The sequence below is a fragment of the Chiloscyllium plagiosum genome, chromosome 4, assembly GCF_004010195.1.
Source record: "Chiloscyllium plagiosum isolate BGI_BamShark_2017 chromosome 4, ASM401019v2, whole genome shotgun sequence".
Lineage (NCBI taxonomy): Eukaryota > Metazoa > Chordata > Chondrichthyes > Orectolobiformes > Hemiscylliidae > Chiloscyllium > Chiloscyllium plagiosum.
Window position 1 is genome coordinate 74,225,551 of NC_057713.1, and position 18,620 is coordinate 74,244,170.

The following is an 18,620-nucleotide window of genomic DNA, read 5'->3' on the forward strand; positions in this document are numbered from 1 at the left end:
TTTTTTTTGTCTCTGAGCAAGGAAATGGTCAGCCTGTGGAATGTGGGATTCTGGGAGGTTTCCTATCTCCTGGAAATGTGACAGTGTGCATAAACTGGAGTTCTGTTTTCGAGAATGGGAGTAACTGTAGGCCATCCACGGGACTGAGGATGAGGGGAATAACACATTTATGGAGGTGGCTACATCACAGTTAGTGTGTATGGGCAAATAAGGAATACGTGACAGCCAGGTATCTCAGCAGTCCCCTGAGATGATCGAGATCAGACATCAGTTTCCTGCTTTGGAAGCTTGTGATGGAAAGAATTCATCAGAAGAACGCAGACAGAGTCACGTCAGCTGGACAGGGTGGTAGGAAGAGTGGGTACATTGTACTGATAATGGATTCTTTAATTAGGGGAACAGAGTGAAGTTTCTACAGTTATAAACATACCTTCAGCATGCAATGATAACCTCCTTGCTACCAGGGTCAAGGAAATCACAGAACAGCTGCAGGAAATTCTGCTGCAGGAAGATCAAACGACAGAGGTATTGCTCCATGTTGGTGACAAAGACCTAGGTGGGAATGCAGGGATGTGGTCCATGAAACAGATTTGAGGCAGCAAGGAATGAGATTGAAAAGCAGGATGTGGAAACAGTATTCTCAGATTCTTTGCTGTTTTCACTAGAGAAAAGAAGGTTTAGGGGTGACTTGATTGAGGTGTACAAGATGATTAGGGGGTTAGATAGGGTCGACAGTATGAACCTTTTTCCGCGTATTGAGTCGGGTATTACAAGGGGGCATAGCTTTAAATTAAGGTGGGGTAGATATAGGACTGATGTTAGGGGTAGGTTCTTCACTCAGCGAGTCGTTAGTTCATGGAATGCCCTGCCAGTAACAGTGGTGGACTCTCCCTCTTTATGGGCATTTAAGAGGGCATTGGATAGGTATATGGAGGATAGTGGGTTAGTGTAGTTTAGGTGGGCTTGGATCGGCGCAACATCGAGGGCCCAAGGGCCTGTACTGCGCTGTATTCTTCTATGTTCTAGATGCTGCCAGGCCAGCTGAGTTTTGCTCGTAATTTCTATTTTTTCAGATCTCTGGCATCCACAGTTTTGTTTCATTATCTTAGCAATTAACTTTCAATCACCACCCAATGGTGTATTTTTATGAAACACACCAATCAGAGTCTGTTTCAAAACATCAGTATGTTCTTCTCATACATTATATATTTTATTTTCCCTTTATATTGGTATTGCCTGCAAACTGTCCAGACAAGTGCAAGAGGAAAAACTTCATCAAATTCCCCACCAAAATATTCAATATAAATTGTTTCAAAAACAATTCCTTGATATATTTGAGAAATAGATTGACAGTTTGATTCATCCAGCTGAAATTGGACTTCTCAAAATTGTTATTCACTGTATAGTCCACTATCTGTAAGTGACAGTAATATGAAACTAAAAGTAACTTAAAATGATACAAAACATTGTTGGTTACTTTGGTATACCACCATTTTGAAGTAAAATTATTTTCAAAGCTTTAAAAGGTTATGATCAATTGACTTCATCCATCTAAATCACACTGAAGCATCCCTTCAACCTCCTCATAGCTCATCATCCCACTCAGCGTTGTGTCATCTGCAAACTTAAAGATATTACATTTAGATCCCTCATTTAATAATTAACACATAAATAGCTGGGATCCAAGCAGAATATCATAATGACAGAATTATACCTTATAGATAATGTCCTAGTCAACATCATTCATAGTTGCGTCTTGTCCTATTAACAGGACAGGTGCAGCAAAGGTGGGGGTACAATGGTATAGTTTGGAAAGAGATGGCCTAGAAGTCCTCAACATTGAAGTCTCATGAAACATGGGTAGAGAACCTCCTGCAGATTACCATGTACCATTCCTCATTTGGCTGATGAAATAATATTCCTCCATGTTGAACATCACTTGGAGAAAGCATCGAGTCTAGGAGGCATACAACATACTCTTGATGGGGACAATGTCTACCACCAAGAGTGGCACAGCAGCACTACTGGTCGGGTCGAAAAGGTCATTGCTACTAAACTGGGTCTACAGTTGGTGGCGAGGGACTAACAAGCAGGAAAAACATACTTGACTTCATCTTCACCAAATCTGGATGTCATAGATGCAACTCTCCGTGACAGTCTCAGTAAAAGTAACTACCACACAGTCCTTGCAGAGACGAAGTCCTGCCTTCACACTGAGAACACTCTTCATTGCGTTGTGGGACTATCACTATGCTAAATGGAAAAGACTTTTAGCAGGTTGTGCAAATAAAGACTGGACATTCATAACGTGCCTTGGGCCATGGTAGTAATATAATTGGACTCCAACACAATCTGCAGCTTCATGCCTAACTTATCCCTCACTCTACCATTTCCATAAAGACAGGGAATCAGTTCCAGTTCAATGAGGAATGAGGAAAACATGTCTGAAGCCACACTGGGCATATCTAGAAATGAAGTGCTAACCTGGTGAAGCTACAACATAGAACTACTTGCGTACCAAACAGTATGTGCAGCCTCTGGTGGACAAGGCTAGGCAATCCAATGAACAACAGATCAGATCGATACTTTGCTGTCCTGACACATCCAATTGTGGATGGTGGTGGACAATGAAACAACTCTATTGGACGTAGCTCCATAAATACCCCCACCCTCAAATGATGTGGGAGCAGAGCTCTTAAAGTGCAAAAGATAAGGCGGAAGCATTCACAAATCTTCAGCCAGAAATACTGAGCAAATGATACATTTCAGCATCCTCCAGAAATCCTTAGCATTGCAGATACTAGTCTTCACCAGATTTGATTCATTCCATGTGATATCAAGAAATGGCTGAAGGCACTGAACTTGCTGCACCCTAACTCAAGCTGTTCTAGTACTGGCATCTAGCCCATAATGTTGAAAAATGTCCTGTACACAAAAAGCAGGTCAAATTCAACCTGGCTGCTCTTGACAATCAGTAAAGTGATGGCAGATGTCAACAACGGTGCTATATCAAGGAGCACTTGCTCAGCAATGATCGGCTCAGTAACATCCAGTTTGGGTTCCTCCTGGGTCACTCAGCTCCTAATCTCATTACAGCTTTGGTTCAAACATGGACAAAAGAACTGAGGTGTGGTAGGAGTATCTGCCCTCAACATCTAGGCTACATTTCACCAAATGCAGCATCAAGGAGCATTGGCAAAACTAGAGTCAATGGGAATCATGGGGAAAACCTCCGCTGGTAGGAATCATATTGGCATGAAGGAAGATGGTCATGGCTGTTGGAGGCCAGTTATCTGAACTCCAGGACATCTTGTGGGAGTTCCTTAATTTTTTGCCCTGGACACAACTACTTTCAGCTGCTTCATCAATGACCTCCCCGTCATTATAACGTCTGAAATGGGGATGGTCCCTGATGACTACGCAATATTCAGCGCCATTTGTGACTCCTCAATTAACGAAGCATTCTATGCCCAAATGCAGCAAAACCTGGGATACCAAGGCTTGGGCTGAAAAGTGCTCTGTCATATTCGCAGCACATGTATTAAGCAATAGGCATTTCCAAACTTGTCATCGTCCTTTGTTATTAAATGGCATCATCACTGAACTCCCATTCTGGGTATTGCCACTGACCAGATACTGAACTGGACCCGTGAAACTAATACAGTGGCTGCAAGAACAGACGAGAGGCAAGGAATCCAGCAGCGAATAACAACATCTCTTGATTCACCAAACCCTGTCCAAAATCTACAAAGGGACAAGTCAGCAACATGGTGGAAAACTTTCCACTAGTCTGGATGTGTGCAGCTCCAACAACGCAAAATTGACACCATTCAGAACAAAGCAGCCTGTTTGACTGGCACCACAATCAAAATCATTCAGTCGCTTCACCACTGATGCACACAGTCTATATTCTCCACAACAGAAATTCAAAATTCAGTACTTTCCAAACCCACAAATCTTTATTATTGAGGAGGAGAAAAGTAGCAAATACATTAGAATAACATCTCAAAGATCCCCTCCAAGCTACTCACCATCCTGACTTGGAAATATATTATAATTCCTTCAGTTTATTGGGTCAAAATTCCTCCCTAACAACAGTGTGGGTATACTCCCAGCATGTGGTTTTGTGCTTCAAGAAAGCAACTTATCTCTACCATCTCATGGGTAACTAGTGATAGGCAATACAGAGTAATGCAGCCAAAGATTCCTATATTCTATGTGAGTGAATAAAAAAGATACACACTTACATGGAGGATCTAATGAAGTGGAGGTGCCACTATTGGACTAGGGTGGACAAAATAAATCACAACACCAGGTTATAGTCCAACAGGTTTATTGGGAAGTACAAGTTTTCAGAATGCTGTTCCTTCATCCGGTAGCTAGTGGTGCAGGATCATAGGACCCTGAATATGTAGTAAAAGTGTCATAGAATTGATGTGACATATTAAACAAACCTGTCAAGTCATTAATCACTTTGAATAGGAATGCAGATTTCAATTAATTAATTAATAAATATATAAATCCCAGAAATTCTATCAAGTCACAGTCCTGAGATAACTGAAGGTTTTGTAAAAAAAAGTGACATCTCAGCTTAGATAATGCATTGAAGGTGTGTGTTTAGAGTCTCTGTATCCCAACCTTGAGTCAGATTGGTTCTATTTCCAAAGCAGGAATTCATAAAATGTCACATGTACCAACTGCCTACAGATTGCGTGCTTTGAACAAAGTAGAATGTATCGGCAAGTTCAACTCTGTAAATTCAAATTCAGCCATAGATATGTGTGTGTGTGTGTGTGTGTGTGTGTGTGTGTGTGTGTGGTGGGGGGAGGTGAGAGTGTATGCATGAATATAACAGAGTATATGCCTGAGAGGGGTGGGTGTGAAAGTATATAGTGTAGTGGGATACCTGCTTCATAGAGTGTGTGCGAGTGTGACAGAGTATATATGTGTGTGTGTGTGTGTGTGCCCATGCTTGCATGTATGTGTATAAAAGTGTATAGTGTAGTGGGGCAACTGTAGTGTGACATGAACCCAAGATCCCAGTTGAGGCCATCCTCATGGGTACCGAACTTGGCTATCAGCCTCTGCTCAGTGACTCTGCATTGATGCACATCCTGAAATCCATCTTGGAGGACAGTCACCTGAAGATCAGAGGCCAAACGCTCTTGATCAAGCGGACTTAGTGATAAGCAACAATACAGAGTCACCAAGCAGAGGTTGATAACCAAGTTTGGAACCCATGAGGATGGCCTCAACTGGGATCTTGGGTTCATGTCACACTACAGTTGCCCCACTACACTATACACTTTTATACACATACATGCAAGCATGGGCACACACACACACACACACATATATACTCTGTCACACTCGCACACACTCTATGAAGCATGCACACACTCATCTTTCTCCCACACGCGCACACAAGTCTATGGACTGAATTTGCATTTGCGGATTTGTATTTGCAGATGCATTCTATTTTGTCCAAAAAACACACAATTTGTAGGCAATCAATCCAAGTGACATTTTATAAATTCTTATTTTGGAAACACTCTGACTCAAGTTTGGGATACAAACAGACTCTAACCTTACACCTTCAATGCATTATCTGAGCTGACATGTCACTTTTTGTTTTACATACTGATAAAACCTTTTTCTTGTGACTGTGACTTGAAAGAAGCTCTGGGAATTACACAGCAATCCATTGAGACCTGGATCCCCATTCTAAATGATTAAAGACTTAACAGCAACCTAGGTTTGTTCAATACATCACATCAGTTGGATGACACTTTTCCTATAAATTCTGTGCTTTATGATCCTGCTACCTGATGAAGTACAGCACTTATATTTGCAAATAAACCTATTGGACTATAAACTGGTGTTGCAAGGTTCTTAACAGAGGATTTAACACAGGCATAAGTTAGTCACAGTTGTCCCTTGTGCATAAAAATCAGAAATTCTGTGAAGGCTTTCCTGACAGGCACCAAGTGACTCTTCATCCCTAGTTACGGATTTCCTTTCCATCATTTGTTTGGGACACAGCATTTCCTGATACATATTCCCAATCTGCACAACCTCTCTGCCTTCTGGTTGTTTTGCTGACATCAGGAGGGACTTCAGCAAGTGACACCAACATCACATTGAATACTTTATTTTAAAAACCTTGCACGCCAGGGTCTGATTTGCCAAGTGGTTATATCCGGTATAAGATATATGGGAGCCAGTTGTACCCATGGGGTATTTAGATGGTTTGGTAATGGAAAGAGGATGCAGTTCATTCACATTGTTTTGTTGGATTTTTTTTGGACAGATTGACTATATTTCAACTTGTACTGGAGTGTGGAGGAACGAAGCAAATTGTGTAACTATCTTAGACTGTGAGCTCCAGTTACTGGCATTAAACATAAGGAGACAATGTAAGTGTTAATGGACTAGCAATCTAGACTCCCAGGGCATAACTCTGGGGATGTGATTGATTCCTATAATGGCAACTGGTAAAATTTAAATTCAATTAATTCACTAAAATCAATCAATTTTAGAACTGAAAGCTAGTCTCTAATGGTGACTATGAAACCATCATTGATTGACACAAAAAAAAACCCATGTGGTTCACTAATGTTCTTTCGGGAACGAAATCTGTCATCCTTACTTGGTCAGGTCTACATGCAATTCCAGACCCACAGTAATGACTCTTCATCACCCTCTGAAATGGCTTAGCAAACCATTCAGTTCAAGGGCAGTTAGGGATGGGCAGAAAATGCTGGTCTTGCCAGCAATGCCCATGTCCCCGTGAAATATTAAATTTAAGAAATGCAGCTTTAGTTTCTTTTGTTAAAGAAATTCAAACAAGGTTTTCAGTTGATAGATTCAAAACTCACATTTATTTTGAAGCAGGTTTTTATGATTGGTCTCAATGTCCTTGTGCCTAAAACAGCTTAAAATTAAGAGTATCCATGAAGACATGCAAACAGGTACAATTAGAGATAACTTCAAAGGATGAAGGCTGACCTGTGAGCAAGTCTATTTTCTAGCACAAAACCTACAGAAACTTGATCTGCAGTGAATTTAAATATGTGCTTAAGACTCTGCAATTTTTTGCATAGGTTTTATCAGTTTTGGCAAAATAAAAGTACAATCAAGCATGAACTCCAGGCAATGTTGTCTTTGCACTATGATCTGCAGGAGGTAAAAGATTAGAAAAAAAAGCATTCTGCATTTTTCAAGTCTGATGAAGGTTCAGGAGCTCAAACTGTGTTCAGCACTTCAGGGAAAATGAGGCCAGGCCAAACTAAACATGGAGTATCGGGTCGACCACTGTACAACACTGAAGCAAAAATCTGATGAAAAAGGTGCCTAATTCTTCCAAATAGCTCAACTCTTAAAACAAGTTAAATTACACCTTAAGAACCTGAATTAGCACAAACAATATATCATCCGCACAGAGAAATTTCGAGTTAAACAATAAATGTGTTTCGGTAATAATTAACTTGCACTCTGTGTAAACCACTCCCTATCAGAAGTCGAAGTGACCTCTTAACAATTTTACTACAACCATTTCAAATTTGCATTAAAAACACTCTAGTTAAAGTGACTACTTTATCCAAAGTTGCAAGATTATATGATTGAGTTGGAAATTCCTTTGTAAAGAAGTAATTGTTAATGGACTAGCAATTTAGATAAACAGAACAAGTATGATAAGATTGTGGGAACAAGGTACATGCAAAAACTAATCTTCCAATCTGCAGGAATCAAAATGAACTTTATTCATTTGTTTAAAATTTGTGTCCTTGAACTATTGTTTAATCTTAGTTAATTACGCAGCATTCAGGTTTATAATCTAATTTTTACTTCTAATTTACATATCATTAAAACTTTGTCGAGCATTACACTTTTAATGAGACAGCCATTAAGAGGCAAGACGTAGTTGAAGATGTATTAGTTGGAGCTGCTAACTAAGGCAGTACTGTGTGAACTCTGATGCTGGCCTACAAACTTCCTACCAATTTGACATGAGTTTGGCTCAGGCACCAATCAATATATTCTCTTCAAAATCAAGTGTCACATCATCTCTAAATGCAAACTTGTGACCCACAGGCCACTGGGTGATCTGTCACCTTAGACATGTCAGAGCCACCTCTATGGTGAATGCAAGATAGTAACTAGAGAAACCAATTAACCTGAAACTTGTGTATTGCTTAACAAAAGGCATGTGGGATTACCTAGGCAACAGACTGGCAGAAACGTGCTGAAGGGTTTGACAACTTTCAGCACATACACAAACACCTGAGGCAGCAAAAGATAAGGAAGAAACAGAAAACACTCCAACTTGGGGCTCAGAGTTGCATGACAAAGAGAGACTTATTCCATAAATCTGATGGAAAAGGTGCCTAATTCTTCCAAAGTGCACAACTTCTCATTCCTGATGAAGGGCTTTTGCCCGAAACATTGATTCTCCTGCTCCTCAGATACTGCCCAACATATTGTGCTTATCCAGCAGCACACGCTCAATGAGGTGCAGCTAAGACCCACAACATCCTCTTTGCCACTGAATTAATACCATAAATCATTTTCTGAAGGCAGGCTTCTCAGATTTATCTGCAGTTCTGATGATTAATATGAAGTTGTTCATTTTGGAAAGGTGAATAAAAGAACAGAGTGCTACTTAGAGAGAAACTGCAGAAAGCTTCAACACAGAGACTTCAGGGTATTTATACATGAAACAAATAAAGCTAATACCCAGGTATAGTAGGTAATCAGGAAGGCTAATGAAATGTTGGCCCTTATTTCAAGGAGGTTTGAGTAAAAGAGTGAGGAAGTGTACTGCAACTGAACAAGGTGCTCGTGAGAGCAACATTGGTACCCTTATTTGAGCAAAGGTACAATTTCATTGGAGGCGGTTCAAAGAAGGTTCACGAGGGTGATCCCTGGTTTGGAGGGATTGTCTTATAAGCAAAGGTTTAATAAGTTGGGAGTCTACTCACCAGATTTTAGAAGGTGAGGTAATCCCATTGAAACATATTGGATTCTTAAGGAGCTTGACAAGATAAATGCTGAGCAGATGCTTCCCCTTGTGGGAAATAAGGGGCAACAATTTAAGACTGAAATGAGGAGGAATTTCTTGTCTTAGAGGATTTGGAACTTCTTGCCACAGAGGCCTGTATATTCAAGGCTGAGATGGACAGATTCATGATCAGCAGGAGAATTATGGGTTACAGGGAAAGGGCATGTGGCGAATGTTGGACCAGCCTTGATCCTGCTAAATGACAGAGCAGGCTCGAAGGGCTGAATGGCCTGTTCCTGTTCCTATTCCTATTTCTTCATGGTCTTATTATATTCTAGAAATCACAGGAGGAACAGGGATAAACCTTCTCATAGAGTAAACTGTAAATATGTTTGGTAGAACAGTAAAGTAGGGCCATAGTTGAATAAGTAGAGAAAATTTATCGTGAAATACAATAGATGCATTTGAAAATGCTAAATCAAATACTGCATTAACAACAGTAGTATCTCATCATAATGAATATCTGTGAAGCTTCAAAGAAAACATGAATATTAAAAACATGGTGATTATTATAGTGCAAGAAATATGGATGATATTATGTAGGTAGCATCGAACCTGCACTAAACATCCCTCAATCACAATGAAGGAGCCATTAAATTGCTTACTTTGCTGGTGTTGCTTCCTGGGGAACTCACTGTTGATGCAAAATTGTTTTGTGGGATCTTTAATGGTCACCTGAATATGCAAACTAGAATTCAGCTTAATCAACTCATCCCACCTGTGGCATACCTGGAATTAACAGTAAGAGAAATATTAGCTCAAATCATGGGGTGGCATGATGGCTCAGTGATTAGTACTGCTGCCTCACAGTGACAAGGACCAGGGTTCTATTCCACCCTTGGGCAGACTATCTGTTTGCACATTCGCCCTATGTCTGTTTGGGTTTCCACTGGGTGCTCGCGTTTCCTACCACAGTCTGAAAATATGCAGGTTCGGTGGATTAGCCATACTAAGGTACCCACGGTATTCAGGGACATGTGGGTTATGTGCGTTTGCCATGGGAATTACATGGCTAGGTGGGGGATGATCGTCGGAGGGTTTGTGCGGAGTTATTGAAACGAATGGCCGGTTTCCACACTGTTGGGATTCTGTTCTGTTCATAAATGGTTTCTCCGTCCAATAGAATCTTCAACTCGAAGGCTCAAAAATTGATTTAAAAAGTGAGTAATAAAGAATGCAGCAGTCACTCATACCTGTGCAAAAATAAATCCATTTATTCATTCCCAGTTTTGCTTATACATAGCAAATAGGAAATAAAAATTACTACTCTCCTGATTTAAAAAGTTAGCTATAGACAGCAGTTCAGATAATCAGAGATAAATATCTTTCTACATCTGTTCTATTTTTCCTTTAATCGTTTTAAAGCTGAGCAGTTCCTTCTAAAGCATCTTAAGATGCAGCGGTAGTATCCCTACCTCTGAACCAAGAAGCCCAGGTTCATTTCCCACCTGCCCTAGAGGTGTATTATAACATGTCTGAACAAGTTGATTAAAAATATTTGGGGGGCCTATGCGAGCAGTGATAGTGCACTGCTTTAGAAGGAACTATCCTGAATGACTGCTGTAAAATACTGAAACAAAATATTAAGATATCCTGGCTATTTTAAATCATTGCTTACAAGTTGAAAATCCTCTTAACAGTATGTTTAATAGTAACATATTTTACAGCTCCTTCAGATGTTTTTAGAAATATTTCTCTCATTTGTGGGTGGCACGGTGGCACAGTGGTTAGCACTGCTGCCTCACAGTGCCAGAGACCCGGGTTCAGTTCCCACCTCAGGCGACTGACTGTGTGGAGTTTGCACGTGGTCTGCGTGGGTTTCCTCCGGGTGCTCCGGTTTCCTCCCACAGTCCAAAGATGTGCAGGGTCAGGTGAATTGGCCATACTAAATTGCCTGTAGTGTTAGGTAAGGGGTAAATGTAGGGGTATGGGGTGGGTTTCGCTTCGGCGGGTCGGTGTGGACTTGTTGGGCTGAAGGGCCTGTTTCCACACTGTAATGTAATCTAATCCTATTGGTGTAGAAAGGCAGAGTGTCACAAGGATAACATGTTGGCTGAAGTGTAGAGAGCAAGAGGTGATAAAGCCTCGAAGAATATATTTCATCATAAAGTGCTGGAGGAACTCTGGTTTCCAGACTGGTATGTCTATTCCTCAGACTCGAAATGTTAACTGTTTCACTCTCCACTGATGCTGCCAGACCTGCTGGGTTTCTCCAGCATATTCTATTTTTATTTCAGATTTCCAGTATCTGCAGTTTTGGCCACCCCATTCATGATTCAATATCCAAAACGCTCCAGATAACCAAAGATAACAAACACATTAATCATGTGTTGGTTCAGAAATAGTAAAGTGAAGAGACAGGTCAGGCTGGAACATGACAGGGAACAAGGAATGTGTGCTGGAATAAATTGCAATTATTTCAATGCAAGAGGGCTGACAGGTAAAGCTGATGAACTCAGGGTGTGGATAGACACATGGGACTGGGATATTATAGCCATTGCAGAAACATGGCTGAGGGAGGTACAGTGCTGGCAGCTTAATATGCCAGGATGCAGGTGCTTTAGGTGGTGGAAAGAGGGGAAGGGGTGCCTTTTATAAGGCATTTTTGATTAAGCTCTGTATCACAGCAGTAATCAGATGAAATAACTGGGGGAAATCATCCAGTGAGGCTTTGAGGGGAGAGCTAAGAAATAAGTGACACAATTGCATTGTACTATAAGCCCCCAAATAGCCAATTAGAGGAATTAGAGGAACAAATATATTGGGAGCTTGGGAATACTTGCAGGAGCAATAGGGTTTTCATAGTAGGGCATTTAAATTTTCCTAACTTAGACTGGGACTGCCATAACATCAAGGGCTTTGATGGGGTCGAATTTGTTAAGCACAATCAGGAAAGTTTCATCACTCAGTAAGGGGCAAAACTCAACTTACTCTTGGGAAATAGGGCTAAGGTGACAGTGGCGGAGCACTTTGGGACCAGTGACCATCATTTTATTAATTTTAAAATAGTTATGGAGGGGACAAAACTGATCCACAGGTTCAAGTTTTAAATTGGGGCAAGGTGAATTTTTCATGAAATTAGGCAGGAGCTTGCAGGGTAATTTGTTTGCAAGCAAAGTGACCTCTGGCAAGGGGAAGGTCTTTAAAAGTGAGATAGGTTTGCAGGAATAGGGAAACCTGGATGATAACAGATATTGAGGCTTTGACCAGAAAAAGCAGATATTGCTCAGGTACAGGCAGCTGGGATCAAGGGAATCCCTGGAGGTATACAGGGAATACAGGAATTTACTGAAGAAGGAAATCAGGAGGGCAAAAAGGGAGCATGAGATAGTCTTCTCAGCCAAGGCTAGGGTGAATCCAAAGAGGCTCTTAAAGTATACTAAAGGAAAAAGAATAACTAGAGAGCGTATAGGACCCCTCAAGGACCAAAGGGACATGTCATGTGTAGAACTGCAAGATCCTCAATGAATATTGTTCCTCTGTTCATTGCAGAGAAAGACATGAAGACTTGGGAAGTTAGTGGTCATATCTTGGGGATATTCCAAATCACAGTATTAGAATGTATGTATTAGAATGCATGAAGGTGGATCAATCTCCTGGTCCTGACTAGATATATCCAAGAGCACTGCAAGAGTCCAGAGAAGAAATTGTGGAGGCCCTGACTGATATTTTTACATCATCGTTAGCCACAGGTAAGGTCCCAGAAGACTGAAGGTAACAAATGTTGTGCCCGTATTCAAGGAGGGCTGCAAAGAAAATCCTGGTAAGTATAGACCAGTAAGCCTAAAATCTGTGGGAGGTAAATTACTTGGAGAAACCCCTAAAATATACATGCATTTGGAAAGACCAGGTTTCATTAGGAATAGTCAGCATGGCTTTGTGCTTAGGAGATTGTGCCTCACAAATTTGTTAAGAGCTCAGTGATGAAGTGATGAAGTGACCAGGAAGACTGACGAAGGCAGAGTGGTAGACTTAGTCTTTATGGATTTCAGTAAGGTCTTTGATAAGGTTCCACATGGTCGGCTGCTCTGCAAGGTTAGTTCACACGGAATCCAGGGTGAACTGGCAAATTGTATACATACTTGGCTTGATGGTAGGAAGCAGAGGGTAATAGCAGAAGGATACTTGTTGGACTGGAGACCTGTGACTAGTGGAGTACCTCAGGGGTTGGTGCTGGGTCCAGGTTATACAAGTGTATAAGATCATGCCAGGCACGGATAGGGTGAAAGCACTCAAGTCTTTTTCCCAGGCTGGTGGATTTGACGGCATCAGTTTAAGGTTAGAAGGAAAAAAATAACAACGAACCTGAGAGGCAACTTCTTTTTAAAACAGAAGAGGGGATGCATATGGAATGACCTGCCAGTGGAAGTGGTTGAAGCAGTTATATTAACAGCATTTAAAAGGCATTAGCACAAATACATGGATAGGAAGAGTTACAAGGATATGGGCCAAGTATAGGGAAATGGGGTTAGCGAGGATAGACATTTTGATCAGCATGGACCAGCATGGACCAAGGGGCTTGTCTCCATGCTGTAGGTCTCTGATTCTATATGAAAATAAAAATATGGAAATATTAAGTAGGTCAGACAGTATTTGTGAAGAGTGAAACTAGAGTTAACATTTCTGAGAGATGGTCTGATGAACCTGAACTTATTCTAAGAAGGTAAGCCAGACCCTAAATTTTATTTACTTTTAGGTAGATGCAAGATATTCGAGGAATGATGCAGCTGGTCAAACCACTCTGCTTTAAACAAAACAGAATTTAATTTCAACATTACAGATGAAATACAAACAAAATAAAACAATTTAGAGTAACTTATTTGATAAACCAACTGACAATATTGCAACTTATTGAAGCTGTTCTAATCCCTGCAACATCCAAAAACACACCCCTTGGCAAAAGGTAAATTCAAACACGGATTCTTACGGGCTGGAGAGTTTACAGAGAGAAAGTTCAGGCAAGACCTCTGTTGAAGCATGGAACCTTTTCAGAGCTGCTTCTCTAGGTCCCTAACAGTTTTTTGACTGCCTGCTAAAACTAAACCAAACTAGAAGTAACCTGAACTGGGAGAACTGGCCACTCCCCTTTCATTGTACAACTGTTCTTAAAAAAAAAACCTAAAGGCCTCCTGTGATTGTTGACTTAGGCAGTTTCTGTCAGCCATTTCGGCACCACTGCCTTCTCAACCTCTCTTTGAAAAAAAATGCAAGGATAACATTACCTTGTAAAAGGGGTTGCACATAACATCTTAGCTTCAAGTTGCAACTTTGAGTCATAGAGATGTACAGCATGGAAACAGACACTTCGGTCCAACTCGTTTATGCCAACCAGATATCCTAATCTAATCAAGTATCATTTGCCAGCACTTGGCCATATCCCTCTAAACCCTTCCTATTCATAAACCCATCCAGATGCTTTTTAAATGCTGCAATTGTACCAGCCTCCACCACTTCCTCTGGCAGTTCATTTCACACACGCATCACCCTCTACGTGAAAAGGTTGCCCCTTGGGTCCCTTTCATATTTTTCCCTCTCACTGTGAAGGGGATGGGACGGGACGGCACGGCACGGCACGGCATAGAATACTTAAGATGTGAAAACAGGCCCTTCGGCCCCACAAAGTCCACACCGACCCTCCGAAGAGTAGCTTGTCCAGACCCATTCCTCTTATTCTATTATCCTTTATTTATCTCTGACTAATGCACCTAACCTACACATCCTTGAACATTACGGGCAATTTAGCATGACCAATTCATCTAACCTGCACATCTTTGCATTGTGGAGGAACCCGGAGCACCCAGAGGAACCCCACATAGACACGGGGAGAATGTGCAAACTCCATACAGACAGTCACCAGAGGATGGAATTGAGCCCAGGTTCTTGGTGAGCCACCATGCCACTTCCACCCCAGAGAAAAGACCTTGTCTATTTATCCTATCCACACCCCTCATGAGTTTATAAACCTCTATAAGGTCACCCCTCAGCCTTCAACGCTCCAGGGTAAGCAAGCCCAGCCTATTCAGTCTCTCCCTTTAGCTCAAACTCTCAACCCTGGCAACATTCTTGTAAATCTTTTTTTGAACCCTTTCTGGTTTCCCAACATCCTTCTGATAGGAAGGACACCAAAATTGAATGCAATATTTCAAAAAAGGGCCTAACCAATGTCCTGTACAGCTGCAACATGACCTCCCAACTCATATACTCCATACTCTGACCAATAAAGAAAAGCATACCAATGCCTTCTTCACTATGCTATCTAGGACTCCACTTTCGAGGAACTATGATCCTGCACTCCAAGTCCTCTTTGTAAAGCAACTCCCCCAGGACCTTACCATTAAGTGTTTAAATCCTGATCCGATTTGCTTTTCCAAAATGCAGCACCTCGCATTTATCTAAATTAACTCCAACTGCCACTCTTCAGCCCATTGGTCCAGCTGATCAAGATCCCGTTGAAATCTGAGGTAATCTTCTTCGCTGTCCACAACACTTCCAATTTTGGTGTCATCTGCAAACTTACTAACTATACCTCCTACGTTCACATCCAACTCATTTATATAATTGGCAAAAAGTAATGGACCCAGCACCAATCTTTGTGCACTCCACTGGTCACCGGCCCCCAGTCTGAAAAGCAACCCTCCACCACTACCCTCTGTCTTCAACCTTCGAGCCAGTTTCGCATCCAGATGACTAGTTCTCCCTGTATTTCGTGAGATCTAACCTTGCTAACCAGGCTCCCATGAGAAACTTTGTCGAACATCTTACTGAAATCTATATAGATCACGTCTACCACTCTGCCCTCATCAATCCTCTTTGTTACTTCTTCAAAAAAACTCAAATCGAATTTGAGAGACATGATTTCCCATGCACAAAGCCATGTTGACTATCCCTAATCAGTCCTTGCCTTTCCAAATACATGTACATCCTGCCCCGCAGGATTCGCTCCAACAGCTTGCCCACCACTGATGTCAAGCTCACCAGTCTATAGTTCTCTGGCTTTTCCTTACCCCCTTTCTTAAATAGTGGCACATTAGTCAACCTCTAGTCTTCCAGCTCCGCACTTGTGACTATTGACGAAACAAATATCTCAGTAGGGGCCCAGCAATCACTTCCCTAGCTTCCCACAGAGTTCTAGGGTACACCTGATCAGGTCTTGGGGATTTATCCACTTTTATGGATTTCATGACATCCAGCACCTCCTCTGTAATATGGACATTTTTCAAGATGTCACCATCTATTTCCCCACATTCTACATCTTCCATGTCCTTCTCCACAGTAAACAATGATGCAAAATACTCGTTTCGTATCTCCCCCATCTCCTGCGACTCTACACATCTACGTAGATACAGTTTTTATTGTTAAAACCTTGTGGGATATAAGTAAAGTAGTGTTACTTCTGCAATTATAATTACTTATGCAAGGTAAATGAACTCACACCAGTGTGTAATTGTTTCAGCCAAGAGCTGAGTCAACTAGAATGCAAACTATGTGGAGGAAATACATAATTGTTTTCGTATGGGCTAAAATTGTCTGCAAGAATGAAACTTGACTACAAAACAATAGTAGGTGTTACAGACAAATAGATAAGGTGCTGTGAGGTTGTAGGTTAAGCCAGATACGCCTGTACAAACAGTAGGTATGGACATCTGTTTCCCACTTTTACAGAAACAGGAACAAATCCCAATTAAAAGGATCATAAGGATCAGTATGGTAGGGGAAGGCACAGATGGAGGGAATAGATAATGGTGAAGAAAGGATATGCCTAACAATGACCCACAGCAGGATGTGGTCAAATGGCCTTGTGAGGCCAGAAATAAGCATTTTGTCACAGATAAGGCAAGAGATAAACAGGAGTAATGGGTGCCGGTCTTAGAGAAGTGGAAGATGTAAATGGGGAGGAGCAATGAAATAAAAAAATAGAAACCAAATTATATAAATATCATGTATTGGATGAATTCGGTGTGTGTCCCTTGCCTTGTAGACAGTGGACATCACACCCTCTTGCAAGAGTAAAATAAAGGACACTACTGATTCAGATTTTGTCTCGGACTGAAATTATTGAAGTGTGTGAGCTTTGTTTCTCACAACCTGAAAACAAAACTGCAGATACTGCAAATCAAAAACAAAAAAACGTTGTTGGAAAAGCTCAGCAGATCTACAGCATTTGTGCAGAGAAAGCATAGTTAATTATTTCAGTTCCGGTGACGCTTGGGTCCTCAGGAACACTAACACTGACTTCTCTTCACAGATGAAGCCATACCTGCCGTACAGCTTTTTTTTTGATGCTCTGTGCACCAGTTAATGTTCTCTGCCTTTGAGCAGTGACTACCGATTATCCATCCGTCCATTCACTTATTGATTTGATCATTCAGTCATCACTACCAAAAAGCATTCTCAATTCCACAACTCAGCCATCCAGCTACAGCAGTTGCTTTCTCCTGAATGGGATGCGCGCAGATAAAACTCCGGGAAATACAGAGTGCATACATCCAAGAAGCAACCAGATAGACAAGTCTCGGATCCGTACTTACCTCCACGAAATCAGTTCCAAATCTGAACACACTACGGGCCAGATAACATTCCCGTACTTCCGGGGTCTACTGTGACTGACAGCGGAGAGGACCCGCTGGTTGGTTAGCACAGGTAGGGGCGGGCGTCAGGGTGTGCGGCTGGGCTAATGACACAGACACTGGCTTAATTGAAAAGGGTTTGCAGCCAGTTTTGGAGTCGGGTGATGGACAGGGGGGTAGTACCTTATTGTATTCTTTTTCCTTTTTTGTTTCTGTAGAACAAATCCTGGTCTGCAGCCTCTATATCCAAACCCTCCCGCCACCTGAAACTGGCCCCTCCGTCCAACTCTTACTGCTTCCTTCGTCGTTGCATTTCCCCTGGCATCTGGAATGCTACATCAACACGCTTTACTTCTACTCGCCTAAACTCAGGTTACCAACACTCCACCGTTGGCCTGGAGCAAGTGGAGGTCAATGTCTCAGGACTCTCCCTGGTACAACTCTGCAGAATGATAATCAAAGGGGAGAAAAATCAAAAAAAAAATAAACAGGAGTGTTCGCGGTTCTGTTCACAACAAAAAAAGGCATAGAAGTGTCAAAGGTTCTGCAAAAAAAGTAAAATAGATAGTGATACTTTTGTTTTTTTAATTAGTCTTGCTTTTCTGAAAATTAAAAATATTCCAAGAAGGGAGGGAGCAGTGGCAATTGGCTAATAATTGGAAATTAGTATTTTTGCCTTACACATGGTGTTGGAAGTGAGTGGGTGATGTGATGGCAGGCTAATGGCCAAAACATGTGGGCAAGGCACATGATAAAAGCCCCAGGAATCTATTTAGCTGTTGGTTGGCAATCCTGCTGCAAATGTTGACATTTTTCTCTGGCACCTGTGCTAGCTGATATGTCAATCTGTTCCCATTTCATAACGTCTCAAAATCACTTTGTCCTCTCCAAAGAGCCACCCTTACCTGACCTACCTCAGTATTATCTCATCCCCAACTTCCCTTTACAATCTGAGGTCCCTGCCCTCCCCTTCACTGTTTGATCACACAGCA

General features: G+C 41.5%; 1 protein-coding gene across 2 annotated transcripts in view; it reads right to left on the reverse strand.

Annotated features, from left to right (window-relative positions):
• The window catches only part of LOC122549127 (cytosolic non-specific dipeptidase-like), a 67,305-nt gene extending 49,657 nt beyond the window's left edge, over positions 1-17,648 (reverse strand). Inside the window, exon 1 of one of the 2 annotated variants that reach the window (XM_043688443.1) lies at positions 17,590-17,648. The gene's annotated coding sequence lies outside the window, so the exon portion shown is untranslated. Of the gene's footprint in view, positions 1-9,666; positions 9,783-17,589 lie in introns of those variants that run through there. The other variant, XM_043688442.1, reaches the window with a different exon arrangement.
• Positions 17,649-18,620: the final 972 nt, after the last annotated feature.